Raw genomic sequence first — 14,247 nt, 5'->3', positions numbered from 1 at the left:
TTTTTTTTTCAACGTTTATTTATTTTTGGGACAGAGAGAGACAGAGCATGAACGGGGGAGGGGCAGAGAGAGAGGGAGACACAGAATCGGAAACAGGCTCCAGGCTCTGAGCCATCAGCCCAGAGCCTGACGGCGGGGCTCGAACTCCCGGACCGCGAGATCGTGACCTGGCTGAAGTTGGACGCTTAACTGACTGTGCCACCCCGGCGCCCCGAGGACAAGATTTTTTGTAAGAATTTTACTTCTAAGAATATTTTGGGCAAGGGGCGCCTGGGTGGCTCAGCTGGTTAAGTGTCCGACTTTGGTTTGGGTCATGATCCCACAGTTCGTGGGTTCAAGCCCTGTGTCGGGCTCCGTGCTGACAGCTCAGAGCCTGGAGCCTCCTTCAGATTCTGTGTCTCCCTCTCTCTCTGCTCCTCCCTCGCTCACGCTCTCTCTCTCTGTCTCTCAAAAAATAAATAAACGTTAAAAAAATAATAATAAAAAAATAAAAGAATAGTGATGTCCAAAAGAAATGTGATATGAGCCACATACCTAATTTAAAATTTTCTGGTAGCCACATTAAAAAAAGTGGAAAGAAACAGGTGATATTAAATTTAATGATGGATATCATTTAACCCTATATACTCCAAATACTCTTATTTCAATAGCTGATCAGTGTAAACAATAATGAGTTACTTTACATTTTTAAAAATTAAGTCTTCAAAATTGGGTGGGTATTTTATACTTAGAACACCTCTGAATTTGGGTGCTAAATTTTCATCAGAAATACTTGATTTATATCTGCAGTTCATAAAATTTACAGTGGAAAATGTAGATTTATATATTCAAGTTGTTCCAAACCTACTTAAAAGTTTAATAACTAAAATGAGTACCTCCCTCCCCAAATCAGTTTTTAAAAAAATATTCACATCCATATTAATAAAACTAGTTTATCAGCAAAGAATGAATCGATTTGACCTTGAAGCAAAGTGAAAAGTAGTCCTACTGAGTAAAGTTGTGTTTAGTGGAGAACCACTTACGTTGCTTTCATTTTTAGATACAGACTTAAGTTTAACTGAAATTATGTCAAATAAAAAATTCACTGTCTCAGTCCTAGCAGCCATGGTTGAAATGCTCAGTGACTGCTTTAGAATATCATAAGGTATGGTTGAATTGAAAAGAACATAATAGAAATAGGACTCTATAGTGATGACTGCAATGTGTCTGAGTGGCTATTGTCAAATTTGTGTCCTCCCTCCCTTTCTTTCTTTCTTTCTTTCTTTCTTTCTTTCTTTCTTTCTTTCTTTCTTTCTTTCACTTAGTTTTGAGAGAGAGAAAGAGAGAGCGAGAGAGCAGGGGAGGGGCAGAGACAGAGGGAGACACAGAATCCGAAGCAGGCTCCAGGCTGTGAGCTGTCAGTACAGAGCCCGACGTGGAGCTTGAATTCATGAACTGTGAGACCATGACCTGAGCTGAAGTCGGACACTTAACCGACTGAGGCACCCCTGTGTGTTTGTTTTCAGCGTGTGTGTGTGTATGTGTCTCTGTGTTTTCATGAGCTACCTTCCCGAGTCTCTCTCTCTGGGATCAGAATTGCTGCTTCTCTACCCTTCAGGGGCATTGGATTTTATTTCCTCTGTGTCAGATACTGCTTTCCATCTCCCCCTTATCCAGCTTTTTTGCTTCCTCCTGTTCTCCTTTCATATCTGACTTTCTTTGTCACAGAGTCTGTATTTTTTTTTTAATCGATTTTATTTTTTAGAGCAGTTTTAGGTTCCCAGCAAAATTGCATGGAAGGTCCAGGGATTTCCCACATATGCCCTATCTCCATATGTGCATAGCGTCCCCCCCTTAGGGACACCTGCCCCAGAGTGGCACATTTGTTACCCTTCCATGAACCTACACGGACCCATAATTACCCAGAGTCCACAGTTGACCTTAGGGTTCACTCCTGGTGTTGTACATTCTGTGGGTTTGGGCAAATGTCTAATGACACTATCCATCATTATGCTGTTGTATAGAGTAGTTACACTGCCCTAAAAATCCTCTGTGCCCCACCTATTTTTTAAAAATTCTTTTTTATATTGAATGTTTTTGAATTTCTGGTAATGAAACAATGGGAGACAGCTTAGATTTTTCACTCACTCTACCATAAAATCTAAGAAAACCGAAACGAGCAAATCCCTGTGACCCTTGATTGATTTCCTTTTCTTGGTGGGGGAGGGGGGTGTCACTGACTAACAAAGGGGAAAAAATAACCCTGCTTCTAAATCCATCTGAGGTCAGCCAGGCACTCCTGGCTGTGTTGGGTTTTGCTGAGAGGGCTGCTGGGGGTGAGGTGTCACTGGCTCTTTTTGGTCTGAACCCGACAATTAACTTCTGTTTGAGATTAAAAAAACCCCGACAATACAGAAATCTCTCAGCCCTTCTGTTCTTGCAAGGGGTGGAGGAGGTCAGCTCTGCTTTGTGAGGTTATGGTTGCCATGGAAGAAATAACAAAGCACCCTCGCGTGGATGGGAGACATTCAGAGGCCGAGGGGAGGTCAGCTGGGCTGGAGGGTGGGAGGAAGTGAGGTAGGTCCCTCAAGGTTACCTTGGGCCAGTTGGTGTGTGACCTTGGGCAAGTCACTGTCTCCCTGGGCGTCAGCTTACTTCCTCGTTGTCAAATTCGGCTGCTCTCCCTGTGGTTCCTCCACCACGATGGCCCATGAGTCCACATGCACTTTTCTGACTTTCTTTGTAAAGTTTATTTTGAGAGAGCGAGAGAGAGCATGCACATGTGCAAGCGGGGGAGGTGCAAGGTGGGGGGTAGAGAGAGAGAGAGAATTCTCAGCAGGCCCCGTGTTCACGGCTCCGGCCCCGCTGAGGGGCTCGATCTTACAAACCGTGAGATCATGACCTGAGCCGAGATCAAGACTCAGATGCTCAACCAACCGAGCCACCCAGTCAGCCCCGGCCAGCGAGGGAGGCACTTTCATCCCCGGTGCCAGCTAGGTACCCGCTTACAGATGTGATGTTAAACCAAACATTTACATTATTAGAAGTGACGGGAAGAAGGAAGGAAATCGTAGCTAACATACTCCCATGTTCCGTTTTCACTCCCCGAATAATTCAAGTCTGTGTGAGTTGTTTTTGCAAAAGGCTTGTCAAGACTCAAAAATGTACCCGCCAGTAAATACCAATTAGGGCCTGGCACACTGATGTCTTGGGAGCGTTTCACACAGTTCGTTCTTCGTCAGTTTGCCAAGTGTTTATTGAGTATCTACTTATTTTTAAGCTTGTTTTCAGGCTCGTATTTGGTGCCAGGCCCTGAAATACACACTTTATAGAGGTCACTTATTCACTTATGTGCCAGGATAGGGAGATACTTAAAAAAAAAAAAAAAATCCATAAACACAGTTCCTGTCATCCAGAAGCTTCCAACATACTTGGAGATGTATAAACTATCTGCGTGAAACAGTTAAGAGTCCAAGGCATTGTTGTATTAAGTGCCCACATGGTAATATAATCAATAAATGCTTCAGACATCCAAAGAAGGGAGGTGATTTAGGACTCAGTGGAGTCTGGAGATAATTCTCATGAGGCATGTGGAGAGAAAGGAAGGAAGGTAGTTTGTTTTTTCGTTTGTTTGTTTGTTTTTAAGGGTTTTATTTTGAAAGTAATCTCTATGCCCAGCCTGGGGCTCGATCTCACAACTCTTGAGATCAGGAGTTGCATGCTGCACTGACTGAGCCAGCCAGGTGTCCCAGAAGGTAGTGTTTTGAGTAGGAATAAGTTGAGTTGAAGTTTAGGTTGTGGTTAATAGGAGGATCTAGGAAATAAGAGACACACGTAAGTCATTGTTGAATGAACAAATGAATGGCTTTAGGCTTCTTGTGTTTCGGTGACTGAACATAGGCTATTGGAGTATCGAGAATGGTGATTGTGGTTTCTGTTGGGGGCCTCTGGTTTGTGACGAGGATCTGTCTAGGCGGAGATCCTCACAGGCACCTGAACTGGAGCACAGATGAAAAACCCAGCGAGGAATACAGATTTGAGACTTACAGAGTAGAAGTGATGGTGAAGTCCTAAAATAGGATTTGTTTCCTAAATAGAGGGGGAGAGCGAGGGCAGAGCCATGTGAAGGGCACAGAGCTTGCACTCAGGGGGAGGAGGGAGTCAGCAAAGGGCACTGAGAAGGGAGACCAGAGCAGTAGAAGGGAAGCAGAAAAGCATCCTGTCTAGTGGTCAAGGGCAAGGAGCTTTCCTGGCGTGTGGGCCCAATAAAGGGAGGAAAATCCGTGCCGTGGAAAGTCCAGTCTACCCCTTCTGGAGTAGACTAAAGGACTTGTGGATAGAGCTTTGCTCATTCTACACTTGTAGATAATTTTGCTCAGAGGCCTGGATGTTAAATGTTTGCTACAGAGGTTGAATCTTCTTTCAAGTACATTTTACAAGATAGAAAAACCACAACAACCAAGTCTCTGAGAGCCTATTGAGTTTACAGCATGTAGAGGGATCATCGAGGTCTCAAACCGATTTTCCTTCCCTTCTGAGAACCCTCTCCTGTAGACCCCCTCGTTTCTGCAAATAATGCTCATGTGTTTTTTCAACGTTTATTTATTTTTGGGACAGAGAGAGAGACAGAGCATGAACGGGGGATGCTCATGTGTTTTTGCATGTCCCCAAGCTCAGACGCAACCACACTGCACACATAAACCAGCTCCCCTGACGGAGCTCTACGTTATTTGGGAATGTCTATAGATTTTGCAACTGAAATCAAGACAAGAGAATCATCAAGCTATGAGTAGGTTCACTTCCAATTCCCAAGTCCGTATTCTTTCCGTTGTGTAAGTCGTCCAGTGAATTTCATTATGGTCTATAATGGAAATGTGATCACGTGGAATCAGATGTAAATCAACTTCCGTTATATAAACAGGCACTGTTGGGAGAGCCATGATCAGACTGGAAAATGGTTTGGGGTAGGAGTGGGAATAAGAGTTTAGGAAATGATCCTTTGGATTTTTTCCCCCTAAATTCTGATTAAACCTCTAGCTTCTGGAGGTTTCTAGGGGCTCACAAGAGCCTTCAAGCTTAGGCTTAACTAATTTGTTCAAATTTGTTTCTGAAGGGATGATACTGAGTAAGAATCTGGGTCCTCCTAGGCCTCTGTGGAGGAACAACAACTTTTGTCCTTTTGTTGATAGTTTATCCCACTGGAGCCATGCTTATTTTAGTTCAGATCAAATCATATCATCAAATATTTGTTATTCCCCGAGTCAGATGGAATTGAAAAATACTTACAGGTTAGTGACCCATTTCTCTACATGATACCAAGTGGCAGATTTTTCATTCATGATTTCAGCAAGTATTTATCAGGCTCAGTATGGTGCAAGGTGTTTTTGAATCTACAGAAGGGTATTTGGAATGACATTTGTTCTCCAGGAGCTTATTATAACCTGGATGGAGAGACCAGAACAACTCAATAAAAGAACTTTAAAATAATGGCTAAATCTGTCCGGCATTTTGTGGTGCAGCCTATGTGCTTAGGTATTCAGAGAAAGCTAAATAGTATTAAGTGATGCAGTAACCAGAGATGGCTTCCTGGAGGAGACAGACCACAAACTGGATGGATCATGTTGGATGGCAGAGTTAAAACTGGAAGAAATATACGACCAGTCTTACTCTTCCTTTTTCTCTGCCGTAAGTGGGAACTTCTGTCATCCCAGCAGAGGATACTGATCGGTCTTTTCCCCGGAAATGCTTTTCAGAGTACCAGAATTGTAAAAACAAATTGCACGTAGTTCCATTAAATCTGGTACGAGACTTACCTCCGTCACAAATCCATGTAATCGTTCAGAGGCAAACTCTAGTGGAGATACATTAATTCAATGTAGGTACTCTCTGCTTTAAGGAAACAAATTGGAAACTTACAGAGCCAAAGTAGTTAGAGATTAATTCACTTTAAAGATATAAAACTTTGAAAATGAAAGATTTTCTGGCTGGCATCGGTAAAACTAGTAATAACAGCAAACCACTGTTTGCTCAGCGACTATTTGCAACTACTGTGTGCCTGGGAATTTATATTGAATTTATGTCTTGCTGCCCGTCCTGTCTAACACCCTGCAAGATGGCAGCTTCTACCTCAGTTTTACGTATGTGGAAACTGAGTCCAGAGAGTCACATGGCCAGTGAGTGGTGCACCGAGGATTTGAACCCAGCCGTTGCTGACTCCAGAACCCCTGCTCTCTGGGGGTACCTCCCCCCACCCCCCACCAGCACTCCGGTCCAGCATGAGCACTCTGCAGTGCTGGGAGCTCTCATAGGAAGGGGAGACTGTGTTCTAGAATTGTGACATAGAGTCTAGAAACTCTGAAGGGAGGAATTCTCCATCCAAATAAGGACACTGGGTGGCAGGATAATTGGAGGAGAAATTTCAGAGTTTGGAAGGTGCTTCAGAGTTCTGAGCATCCTCAAGAATCCCTCGCAGGCCTCGGATGTATGGTCCTGGCCGCCAGCATTTCAGCCTTGTGGTGGAATCCAGCGTATCATTAAGTGTGAAATAGGAACACGGAGAGCCTATGGGACCAATGTTCCCTCCTCACAAGCCTGATGTCCGGGTTAAAGTTGCCAGATTACACACAGGATGCCCAGTTAAATCTGAATTTCAGGTAAATGACAAAAATGTTTACAGTAGAAATATGTCCCATACAATGCTTGAGACATACTTATACTAAAAATGTATTTGTCCCTGGGGTGCCTGGGTGGCTCGGTCAGTTAAGCATCTGACTTTGGCATTTGACCATGATCTCGTGGTTTGTGAGTTCAAGCCCCACGTAGGGCTCTGTGCTGACAGCTTGGAGCCTGGGCCTGCTTCAGATTATTTGCCTCCCTCTCGCTCTCTGCCCCTCCCCTGCTTGCACTCCGTCTCTCTCAAGAATAAACAAACATGTAAAAAATGAAGAAAAAAGTGTATTTATCCTTTATCTGAAATTCAGATTTGACTGGGTACCCTGCATTTTTATTTGCTGTACCTGATATTGCTAGCCCAGCCTCGTACCTACTTTGGGGACAGGTTTCTGGCCTGCTTCCTTTTCCTTTTCCATCTGAATCCTGTCTGTTAGGCAGATTAGTAGAGCCTCAGGTCACTTTTGCAGCACTCAGGCATTCATTTATTGAATCTTCATACTAACTCTAGGGGTACTATTGTTCCATTTTATAGATAAGAAAATTGAAGTACTAAGGGGTTAAGTAACTTGTTCGGAGTCACGCAGCTAGTGACAGGGGAAGGATTTGAACTGGACGGTGTGGCCCCGGCATCCGTGAGTGCTCTTTTTCACTCATAACACCATACCTACTCTTGTGTCATTGGGACAGGACAGAAGGAAATCTGCTAAGGAAAGAGAGCCTCATGGAGTAGAGAGAACCATGCAGTTCCTGGAGCTCAAAGGAAAGAGCATAGATAGGATGGGGGGGGGTGTGATGCACTCGTGGGGGCAAAGCAGGAGCTGGCCTGCCCTCAGTCATCTCGAGGCTTCTTGACATTTATCACAGTCAGCCTCTCCACAGTCAGTGGTCCTGCTGAGCACCGGGCCACACGTGGCTCTTCCACCCCCTCCCAAGGTGCACTCGATCAGCTTCTCTTTCCCGACTACCTTTGAAGAACTCCCCCAAGCGGATCCCTGACCAGCACGCCTCATCATTCATGACAAACCGTTTTCATATCCGACAGGACCGAGTGGGTCTGTGCTCACCACAGTCTTTCTGAAAACACTTAAGTCCATTTATTGTCTTTGCTCCCCCCCCTTCCCACCTTGCAATGGGAGGACATTTCTCAGAACTCAGGCTGTGAAAGAGGAAAGTTCCCTCCGGAGATGTTTACTTTGCATTCAATTTTGTGTTTCCCTAAGGGACCAGCGAAGCTCAGTTTACCTAAAAACAGAGTTCTGCTTTAACAATCTTCAGGCATCTTCTGTGGGCCACATGACTATGCTAGGGACTGGGATGTGGCGATGGGTAAGAGGCACTCAGTCTAACTGGCACGGGAGTCCCTTGATCCCCAAGGGGAAGCAGTTTCTTTCCCAGAAAATTCTATGCCAGAGGCAAAAACAAGCAAGCAAGCAAACACAAACACTGCCCAGGAATCCTAGAGATACTTTCAAAATGACACAGGATCCTGGACGATGCATGTGGATGGATGTCCAGGAAAACACGTAGTATGTGCGTCTGGGAACGGATGGTGCAGGGCACTACTAGACAGGATTAGGGGAGTATGAGAGGCGAGGGAAGAGGAGGACACCGTCGTAGCTTCGAAGTTCTGTAGCTGAGACCTTGCGGTGAACATTCATTGACAGGACCTACTAGGTGCATGATACAGAGTTCCCAGGTAACTACTTAGCCTGCAAAATTATTGCACAAGTGAAATTTATTAACACGTGAAGCCATAATTATCAAGTAAAATAATGACAGTAATAACTCCAGAGCAAACTTCTAAAGCAAAATTAGAGCGTTTATTACTGTGGGTATAACTTAATTTTATCTACCCCGATTTGGACTTGTTTGCTACAGAGTGCCCCAATGCATGGTTCTCCGTCCAAGGTTAACAGGCTTTCATTTCTTTGACTTCTTAGTAGCTTTGGCCTTCAAATGCCTTTTTCTCTCAGGCCGTTTCCCCTGGGTTTTACATCTGAGGATGTCAGCGGCGCCCAAGAAGTCATATGAGGGGCGGCAGCTTTTACCATTCCTGAAATACAAGGGAAGTCTCTTCTCTGTGAAATTTCAGTCAGCTTGATGCTTCTTTTGTCATCGATTCCTGTATTTTAGGAGAAAGGAATTTCTTCAAGATCTCTATTTGCTTAATGCTTAAAAAAAAAAAAAGGATTCTAATATATATTAGTATCCTTTTCCAGACTGCTTTGAGATAATAAGAGATTTTGTCAAGCTACAGAACCAAAATGACCAGAAGTAGCTAATGAGATGAGGGAAAGTGGGTAAGTCCATTCACAGGCGGGCAAAGAGTGTGAACCTTCTGATCCTGTAGGTTCCTCTCCCCTCTAGGCTGGCGAGGGGGCAGGTGTCAGACCAAGACAAGAAAGATGCAGAAGAGCAGGAGTGGGAAATAGGAAATAGGAGAGGCTGGTCCGCAGTGATGAGGACTGGAATCCCAGTGTGGTCTTCCCATTTGGCGCGTGCGAACCTTCTCTCCCGCACACACAGCTTCAGAGGCTCTGGGGCCCTGGATGCTTCATCTCCTTTCACTGTCCAGATTTGTCCTCAAAAGGAACGAGACCACCATGTGAAATTCTGAACTCTTCAACAATCAAAAGGGAAACCGGTCAAGATGTGACATTACTTCTGATGATAAAGCTGAGAATCAAGACTTGAGGATTCCTTGGGCCCATATTTTTGTTCCCATGGAGTTGGTCTCTATCTGGATTTGTGGGTTAGGAAACAGAATGAGTATTTCCGAGATTGAGGGGTGCTGCTTTAAAGCCTTGTGATAACCATAGTAGCCATGTGTGATCTCTTGGTTCCACACAGTTCCCGGATGAGGGCCACAGGATGTAAAAATTGAAAGAGCCCGGAGAAACCATCTACTCAGTCCTTTCCTAGAAATCTAGATATGTTGAGCCTCGTCCAAAGTCGCAAAGCCAGTGTGCCACAGCTGGAACCGGGTGTCCTGACCCTCAGTCTAGGGCTCTTTGCTTGTTTCTCTCCATTTGCCCTGGCTTCACTCTCCATGCCCTGGGAGGCTGATGTCTCTGGACTGTAGTACCTGTGCCCCCTTATTCTTGGCTTTCCATTTGAGTTTGGTCAATAGGCACGACTGGAAAACCAGGAGGCAAGAGGCAAGAGGTGGCCGTCCTCGTCTGCACCACACCCCTGCCCTCCATTCGTCTGGTTTCATCTGCTGTGTTCCTTTAAGGCACGGGTCCTGCCAGGCAGCCCTCTTCCACAGCTCTGGCTCTTGCCAGACTCCCTGCGTGTACAGTTCCTTCCCCCTCGCCCCTTAGACCTTGGGGCAAATGTAACTTCCCACTTATCACCAATCTTTACTGGCTCCTTTAATTCTGTGCCAAACTGTGTACAGTTCTTTCCTAAAAATCTTCAGTTAAGCCCTTTTGAGTGTGTTGTCCCTTTGCTGTTGTGTCCTGACTGATCCAGGCTCTCTCCTCCTCCCTGGGCTATTGGATCCGTAAGTCTGTGCCTTTCCCAGCACCATGCTTGTGTTTGCAGTAGGTAGATCTTGGCATATAAAATACCTATGCTCTGGAAACACCGCCTTAAGTTACACATTTATTGGTTGAGCTCCTGTTTCTGTATTTTCATGTCAGGTGTACATTTTCCCTTCATTTTTGAATGCTCTGCAATGAATAGTGCCTCACACTAGAGACCTACAACCCCACCTCGAAATGAATTCTCCTATTCTCCTATTATAAAACCCAGGGTAAAGATCTAAGACTTAACTTAAAAAAAAATTTTTTTTTTACATTTATTTATTTTTGATAGAGACAGAGCATAAGTGGGGGAGGGGCAGAGAGAGAAGGAGACACAGAATCCAAAGCAGGCTCCAGGCCCCGAGCCATCAGCACAGAGCCCGACGCGGGGCTCGAACCCACGAACCGTGAGATCATGACCTGAGCCAAAGTTGGACGCTTAACCGACTGAGCCACTCAGGCTCTTTGATAAAGGAGCCTTTTGATAAAGGAACTTAGGCCACCTGTTTCTTCCTCTTTTCCCCCTTCCAACATTTTGTTTGTGAGTTTGGCTTTTTTGCCTTTCAAATGGTTTCCGAAGTGAGCTCACCTGGATTCTACTAGTAAAGCAGAAAAGAGCATTTCTGCTTAGAAGGAAGGATGTTTATATGAATCTGCTTTGTTAAGAGTGCAGTGCACCTCTCTTGAGTGATTGGCATCTGAGCGTGGGGTGGTCCCATCACAGTTGTGGGGGGTGTGGGCGGGGGAAAATGTCTTTCAGAGATAAACCCTTACAGGTTCCCAGGAGAAGCCACTCACCTTCCCCCTGGCTTGTTTCATTGGCTTCTTTCTCACCTGGAATTAGAAGCTTGTTTATGGCAAGAAGAATTCAAAAGGGGGTAAGAACAGATCATTTGAGCTATGATCTTCACTCTACACGCTTCTTAGTGTCTAGAATCTAAGTTAAGGTGACCCCATTTTTTTTTTTTTAATTTTTTTTTTTTTCAACATTTATTTATTTTTGGGACAGAGAGAGACAGAGCATGAACAGGGGAGGGGCAGAGAGAGGGAGACATAGAATCAGAAACAGGCTCCAGGCTCTGAGCCATCAGCCCAGAGCCCGACGCGGGGCTCGAACTCACGGACCGTGAGATCGTGACCTGGCTGAAGCCGGACGCTTAACCGACTGCGCCACCCAGGCGCCCCAAGGTGACCCCATTTTTAACGGCAGCTGAAAAATCAAAATCTAGACCTACAAAATGAGTCAAGGGGCACTCTTCACCCATGTGAGACCATTTTGTACTTCACACTATGATAAGTCCTTTGTATCCCCTGAGTATTTCAAATCTGTGGCCACCAGGTAGACGTCAGAGAAACTTAAAGTTCATATATTCACCTCCACTGTCTTTTGAAGAGCATCCGTGAAAGAAGGGGAGGAATGGGGGGTTGTCAGTGGGAAGGTAGGATTTAATATACAAAAGCTGATCTTGATCTTGAACATGAATTTCAGGAGCGTGACGTCCCCCCCCCCCACCATGCCCCCCACCCCGGTGTTCTCATTTTCCCAGCACTTGTCAGAGTCTCTGCCAATGGTACCAGGGCCCCAGGGACGGGGCTGGGGTACTGTAGCCGACTCCGTGTCATTCTGGGGAACAAGGGGGAAGTTAGCATGAGAATCTGTGTAACACAAGTCCAGACTCCACCCTTGAAGGGACTAGGGTGCTTTGCTTGGTGTTTGTTCTGACAAGACTTTGGGATTGTTGGGGAGTTTGGGCGCAGGAAAAAGGTAGAAGAACAGTTACCAGACCGCGGCTTCCAAACCTTCAATTTCATGAACAAACCTACTTCTCCTGTAGAACAGCAGCGTCAGGTGGTCAACCAATCTTACTGTTTATGCAGCAGAGGGAAACCCAGCTCCCACCTGGGGTCTGGTGAGAGGAAAGTGGTGCATCATCCAGAAGTGTCCATTTCACTTAAAGATTTGTAGTGAAGAGGTAAGTGTGTGATAAGTAATTAAACATTATTTTCCACTTAATAAACAGATACAGTATAGAATACAAAATTTGCAAAGAAGACTTCCTGTTGTTGTAGATAAAGCCATGAGACATCAGAGAAATTTTACACTTTGCGGTACCCCGGGAGGTCTGACTTTATTCTCAGGAGTATTTTCATTGAAAAAAAAAAATCACAGAAATGCTATAGATATTAGGCTTAAGTTAGTCAATAAAAGGTAACACAGGCTATATGGTAAGGAAGCTTTAGCATCTATTAAACTTAAAAGAAGATCATTTATAATAATGGTAATTCAATCCAGTCTTAGTCATTGGAAAGAAGTGTGAATTCTCCATGCAAGTATATTCCTTACTTAAAAAGAAACCTGAATTTAATGAACAGAGAGCTTGCAGTAAAAAGAAAAAAAAAAAACAACTGGTAGTGTGGAGCCTAATTTCTGCATAATTGTTTTGTTTGGGGCACATAAAATTGTAAAAATTTCCACGTGAATGTCTTGTTTACGAGGGGAGGGAGGTGGATGTGCTCAATTCTTTGCCGCTAGGGTCCTACTTCTTCTTATTCCTTACATTGGGCAACCTCACTCCTTCAGGAGTCTTGATTGGCTCCCAAAGGCATTTGAGTGTGTACCCTTGAATTGGTCAAATTCTAGGTGAGGGCTGAGGTCAAGCAGGGGTAGAGGAATCTTTGTCTGCAGGAAAAGGCAGGGGTAGAACTTTTAGGTGGTTAGAAATGGGACAGGTGAGATAAAAACGTGGGGCTGGGGAGGAGGACCCCAAGTGTCGGAATTGTTAATGGGTTGTGGTTCCACAGCGGACAAAGCCACAGGACAGGCAGTCTATACCAAACAAGTGCTCGCTGCCATTCCAGGGGTCTGACCTAGGACAGGCAGTGCGAAAGTGGAGTTCAGTGCTGGGGTTTCAAAAGCAAAAGGGTTGGGGACATGGGGAGCATGTCCTAGGTCTATTGCAGCTGTCTCTTTTTTTAATTGTATTTTTCCTTTGCCTTTTTCTTTTTTTTTAAAACCACTGTGAGTTATGATTGACATGCAAAAGTCTGTATGTATTACGTGTATACAGCTTGATGGGTTTGGAGGTAAGTATATACCCGTGAAACTACCACCACCATCTATGCCATAAACCTCTCCATCACCTCCTACAGTGTTCTCGTGCCTTCTTGTTGTTATTTTGTGACCTATTCGCTCAGTAAGTTTTCCCATACAATATTGTGAACTGCAGGATCTCAGTGGTACGGCAGGTCTCTAGGACTAACTCCTAGAACTGAAAATTTGCACTCACGAATACCTCTGTTTCTCCATCCCCAGCGTGGGGGTGCCAGCCTGCTACTCTCTATTGCGGCCGTCTCGCGCCCTTGCACATACCCGTCTCTCCCACCGTCCGACAATAGGAGAAATTACTATTTTGTGCCACAGGTGTCTTAGAATCTTAGCTCTTGGACCTGGAACAATCTTGCTGGGCAATCAGGTCCAGCACCCGAGTCCAAGAAAATAAGGTGTTGTTAACCATAGTCTAGAAGGTAGCTAAGACCAGAAAAGAGCCATACAGACTTAGAATGTTAAGGCTGAAGGGATCTTCCTGGCCACCAGTTCCCTCTTCTCATTTACAGGCAAAGGAACTGTTTGGAGCAGGATTGGGTTGGGGTGGGGGGAAGGGGGGAGAAGAGGGTCACCCGGGGAGAACAGCTGGCAGTGCCCAAACTGGAACTCGTTTGTGAGCCAAAGCTGTTTGCACCACCCTGGAACCCTCACCATCTTTTAAAAAGTGGCCTCCTCTGCTGAATCCATTTGCTTTGCCTTTTGCTTGTTTGTTTGTTTGGGCTCAGCAAATTCCCACTCGTTCGGGCTTTGATTTTGAGTGGAATCTGTAGAAAATCCGGTTTGGTGCTCTCTTTCTCCCTCTGCTGGCTCTCAAGGCTGATTCCCTGAAACTGACACAGATATTTGGGCAATGAAATGACTTCAAATAAAATGGAGGCATGTCTGTGGGCTGCTTTAGAAACAAGGCAGAAAACTACAGCTCTTTCTCAAAGAGGCAAAACCAATCCAGGGGAAGCTTGATGC

General features: G+C 45.0%; 1 protein-coding gene and 1 long non-coding RNA gene across 4 annotated transcripts in view; one reads left to right on the top strand and one right to left on the bottom strand.

Moving 5' to 3' along the window:
* The window catches only part of TMEM178B (transmembrane protein 178B), a 362,353-nt gene that overhangs the window by 146,616 nt on the left and 201,490 nt on the right, over positions 1-14,247 (top strand). The window lies entirely within an intron of this gene.
* Positions 1,528-6,620, bottom strand: LOC121028237 (uncharacterized). The gene is made up of 3 exons (XR_005789135.1): positions 5,793-6,620; positions 5,266-5,420; positions 1,528-3,793 (listed from the first exon to the last, which is right to left on the bottom strand). It is a non-coding gene; the product is annotated as an uncharacterized LOC121028237 (long non-coding RNA).

Source organism: Herpailurus yagouaroundi, unplaced genomic scaffold (genome assembly GCF_014898765.1).
Source record: "Herpailurus yagouaroundi ecotype Mexico unplaced genomic scaffold, PumYag 100, whole genome shotgun sequence".
Taxonomy (NCBI): Eukaryota; Metazoa; Chordata; class Mammalia; order Carnivora; family Felidae; genus Herpailurus; species Herpailurus yagouaroundi.
Note: the sequence above shows the minus strand (reverse complement) of the source record. Positions and strands in the feature narration are given on the sequence as shown.